At 42.2% G+C, this 4,968-nt stretch overlaps 1 long non-coding RNA gene across 1 annotated transcript; it reads left to right on the top strand.

Moving 5' to 3' along the window:
• The first annotated feature begins 562 nt into the window (after nucleotides 1-562).
• LOC125944737 (uncharacterized) lies at nucleotides 563-4,665 on the top strand. Its single transcript, XR_007466419.1, has 3 exons — nucleotides 563-1,296; nucleotides 2,006-2,207; nucleotides 3,745-4,665. It is a non-coding gene; the product is annotated as an uncharacterized LOC125944737 (long non-coding RNA).
• The last annotated feature ends 303 nt before the right edge of the window (nucleotides 4,666-4,968 follow it).

Raw genomic sequence — 4,968 nt, 5'->3', positions numbered from 1 at the left:
ATAGTGTTTTACACAAATGCTCCCACATACACTTGTAAATAACTCTGATAGTTTTTTTACATGTAACAGACATTTAAATTATAGTGTACATATAGATTGCGGACGTACATGCTTGCCACCCCTTTGTCGATGTATCTGAGCCGCTTTACACCATCATCGGGGTCGGGGTTGATGCGGAACTAGCCACTGCAAAGCTTGAAGATGAGCAAACGAGAACTCGAGAAATGCGTCTGAAAGCATAAAGGCAGGAAACGTTGCATCAGACGCGATGTTGAAGTCGGGCCCTAGCATTCGTTGTGCAGTTCTGTGGTGTCTTCGGGAAAAGCAGCACCGCCAGGTTCTTTCGGTTCTCCAAAGACGACAGGTTGTATAACTGAGCAATAAGGACTATTTTCAAGTTCCTTCTCTCGGTATAACAGTTCATCATCGCTTGTCGCTGGGCGCTGTCGGACAAGATTACGTCACAACAAGCTGCTGCCACCAAGGATCGCCGAGACACGTGACCCTTACTACTGACCATAGAGTTTCTAAATAAAAAACCTAGAGGGAAAAGTGGCGCTAGTGTCTACGGGGGTTCTCCTGAACGTCGCCTCAACCTACATGGGAATGATGGGAAGTACAGGCTTCGGATTGACTTCTGTCTTGAAACTGGTGGCGTTTGCATGCGGCGCAGTAAACGAAGCTGTATTAAAACATTTTCGTGCAAAAATTAATTTTATTTATGTTGTGTTTTATATAATGCATAATACATTGAATAAAGTTTGCATGACTTTGAGATTGAAGCATGGTTTACCACCAGGGTATGCATTGTTCTGCCTGATTTAGCGCCATTGAATAATTATTTATTTACTTTCACAACAGCAATAACAACCGTGCATGTGCTTATATAAAAATACTCATCAAATATTTATGGAAATAAAAATTTTGTATTATGAGAAAAGTGTTGCGCCTTTGAGAGAAATGTTACAAGTGTCGTCTGCTACGACGCCTGCTCGCTGCGAACGCGGGGAAAGTGAACTTTTCTCGCAGACGGTACGCACTTGCGAACTCTCTCGCTCTTTCGAAAGGCTGCATCGGCTGTCACGATTGATGAACGCCTTCGAGTACTTTTAAACACATCTGCTGCAGTGCTATCTTAGACGCTTGTGGCCTCTTACGAGCATGCTTTACTATATTTTATGTTGACGTACCGCTTCTTCTGAAGTGCGCGCCAGCAACTGTTACGTCGTGGCTTTGCGCTTACCCGTTTTGCGACAGCAGACTACAGCCAGGAAACAGCAACCTTTCTTACCACAAGTAAGTTTGTGTTCTCAAATGTCCTGAAACAACCATTTCAATGAACACATGCAATGAAGCCCTCAATCAAATTTGATTGTCAAGCCAGTAGAAGAGCAACTATGTAGCAAACAAAATGCTTTATGCAAGCAGTCAGCAGTCTTTCCATTGCACTCTGCATCATGAGCAAAAAAATATTACTGGCAGCTTAATTAAACACCCAGCATATGTCTGCAGCTACACTTAACAGCTTTAAGGCTAGCAGCATGTACAAGAAGCCAAAGTGCTGTAGCAAAGCAGAAAGTTGCATCTACGTACTGACCACACAAAAAACGACTGAACGAAAGTTGTTAGGGGCAATGGTAAGAGTCAGGAAGAGAGCAGTGTGGATCAGAGAGAAAATGGGGAAAGCCGATATTCCGTTTCATATTAAGAGAGAGAAAAAAAGGAACTGGGGCAGGCCATGTTATGCATAGGGCATATAACTGTTGGACTATTACAGTTACCGAATGGGGTGCCAAGTGAAGGGAAGCGCAGTCGAGGTCGGCAGAAATTTTGGCGAGGTGATGAAATTGGAAAATTTGTGTGTGCAAGGTGGAATCGGCTAGTGCAAGACTGGGGTAATTGGAAATCTCTAGGAGAGGCCCTCGTCCTGTACTGTACATATAAATAGACTGGTGATGATGATGATGACTGACCACTTTCTGCACTTTTTGTGTTCAATAAACAGGTTTCCAATTGACAATCCCATCCTCCTGCAAAAATGGCTTCAAGCCATGGGTCTGAGAGGCTTTGCTCCAACCAGACGTCATGCTCTGTGCTCTGCCCACTTCGAGCAATCTAACTTTTGCGGTGGTCTACAACGACGCCGACTGCGTGAAGGGGCAGTGCCGACTTTGTTTCAACCAAGCAGTGACAACACAAGGGTAGAAGTATGTTTGTTTATTTCATTTCAACTTTTAATTTATTTTCACTGCATACCAGGGAAGAGAAAGGTGTAGCAGATCCCAAAACGTCAGTCTCTCTCAGGTCCTAAAGAAACATGGAAAGAAATTCACAACGATTGTTAGCAGCTGCGAAGAGCAAAACTGACATTAAAGAGCAAAATTTATGAATATATGTTGCACAATATAAATGTTCTAGCAAAACATGGCAAACCCCTCCAGTTCACAGTAACGATGATTTCACATTATGTTTTTGTCTCGAACTCACTATGTTCATGCGAATGAACTTATCAGGGAAGAAACTGTCTGATGGGATCAAGAATACTGAAGAGTACTGACACAATTTTTGTCCCCTTTTCTTTCTTTGTATGTCTATTCCAATCTAATAACCAAGGTATAAAGCTTCAACCCCTCAGGCACACAAGCAAAAATTATAGGTTCCTTTGACTTGAACACTTGCAAACACATGCCAAATTACATGTGTCTTCATACCACTGGTAACTTCACAGGAACAGCATGTGTGACCTTGTGGGATGTCAAGCTAGTGATGCTTGTGCCAATCACCAGATGAAGCATACACTGAGGCCACATTGCCAAATTACCCCATCCTAGCCATATCACATGAACCATATTCATATTCTGAAGAAAGTGAGGGGGATGCTTTAGGTTGCAAGAGAAGTGATGGCAAAGAACAGTATAATTCAGCCTCACTGCATACATGCTGCCCCACAGGACGAGAAGGCTGGGCTAACTTCAAAGGGCAGAGATCCTGTCATTCCTGTGATGTCACTGTTGGTGGACACTGCGCTTAGGATGTTTTAAAACATCCTAAAACATATAAAAGGCAGATATGAATCATTCTTGTGCACAGTATGAGTTGAAGTTTCGTATCATGATTACTGGGTCAAATGGCATCTGATTTTCAAAAAACTTAATTTTATAACATAATCCTAGGTGAAAACTAAATTTAGCTAAGAACTATTTATAGTTGGGGAATTCAAATTCAAGGGCGGTTAAGAAAAGGCCTCTGGTTAATATATACAACCTGGGGCCGTATTCTGAAACGTTCCACTTCGGCGGTAGTTCGCCTTTCGCCCTCAGGCGAGCACTGATTGGCTGGTTGAGCAAAATCGAATGAGGTCGGGCTATATAGTATGCAACTGCAAACACCAACATAGCCGATTGTATGGCCGATTTTATATGTGCTGCAATCAGAATTCTACACAGCACAGATAAACAAAATTATAATTAAATCAAAATTGCAATTGCCTACAGCGACCAATTACTGTCCTACCAAAACATTAAGTAATTACAGAAACTAATACATCTTACTTTACCAATATTTTCCTCGAAAAATACACTAAATAGAACAAGCTGGCCTTGCTGTTTTAGTACGTCCACTGAAACCCTTCACACACGGATGAACTTTAGTAACACAATATTTTATATTGTTATACTATGCTACACTATTGTTATATGCTTTTTAAAATTGTCTTTTGTCTTCTACCCTCGATTTCTTGTGAAGGCATCAGCAGCAACACTTGAAGCTCACTCGATGTGTTCACCGGAAGGATGGGCAGCGTTGTAATCAACCAACACGTTGTGCACAAGATTTTGGTTGCTCAATGCTGTGTTGCTCGCATCTAGGTCTTCTATGAAGTGCACACTATGACATAGTTGCCGGGCCTCAAATGAGGAAGCGCATGAAAACACGGACACGAGAAGAAACGAAGACGAAGACAAGCGCTAACTTTCAACAACAAAATTTATTTCGTCTGTCTTACTGTGTTTTGCAAGCAAACCAAAAAACTGTGCTTGATTGTCCTATTTTCCTTTTGCTACGATTCCTTCAACTGTCAATCTTATGTAAACCCTGGCAACATTACAAAAATGAATGACTACAGCGACACATATACACACTGCATTTATGTTAATACTAATCTCTAAACTAAAAAGTATAAGGAGTCAATTTCATGCGGACATTAACCAAGTTAAATTGCAAGGAGCAATGACAGCACGACACCACCACACACTTCCAGGTTTTGCAATGCACCAATTTTATGAGCAAGGAATTGGTCAACCTCATTACTATAGTGTTTTTCTTTCTTCATCTGAGCTACAGTATTTGAAACGCACCATTTTCTTTTTCAGTTATCACATGCAACATTCTTCCGTCAGTCAAGTGGCACTGCGTTAGTAAACTAGACAGGAAAGTAAGAGCAATCGCAAGCTGAAATATAAATGAAAGCTGCAAGCTTTCATATAATTATGAATGTTGTGCGCCGGAAACGTATGCTGCATACCCCCATAATCTAACGAACGTAGCTGGTACAGATTTCTATGGGCTCGTGTAAAAGCGAGCGTACTTGACACACTACAACGGAACCACAACCGATCAGACATCCCACACCTAGATGCAGTATCGCGACGCGTTACAATGATCGCATACGCCGGCCCGATCAGTCATCCCAGGAATTTTAATGAAATCCGCCACTGAAACTTATTTGCGGGGATATGCCACGTTTTCTACGTGCTTTAAAGGTTTTAAGCAGAGAAGATGTGCGTAGTACTGTGCTTTAAAAATAATTATGGGGTTTTACGTGCCAAAACCACGACATGATTACGCGGCACGCCGTAGTGGGGAACTCCGGAAATTTGGACCACCTGGGGTTCTTTAACGTGCACCTCAATCTAGTACACGGGTGTTTTCGCATTTCGCCCCCATCGAAGTGCGGCCGCCGTGGCCGGG

Source organism: Dermacentor silvarum, chromosome 4 (genome assembly GCF_013339745.2).
Source record: "Dermacentor silvarum isolate Dsil-2018 chromosome 4, BIME_Dsil_1.4, whole genome shotgun sequence".
Classification (NCBI taxonomy): domain Eukaryota; kingdom Metazoa; phylum Arthropoda; class Arachnida; order Ixodida; family Ixodidae; genus Dermacentor; species Dermacentor silvarum.
The sequence above is the reverse complement of the archived record's forward strand: the minus strand, read 5'-3'. Positions and strand labels throughout refer to the sequence as shown.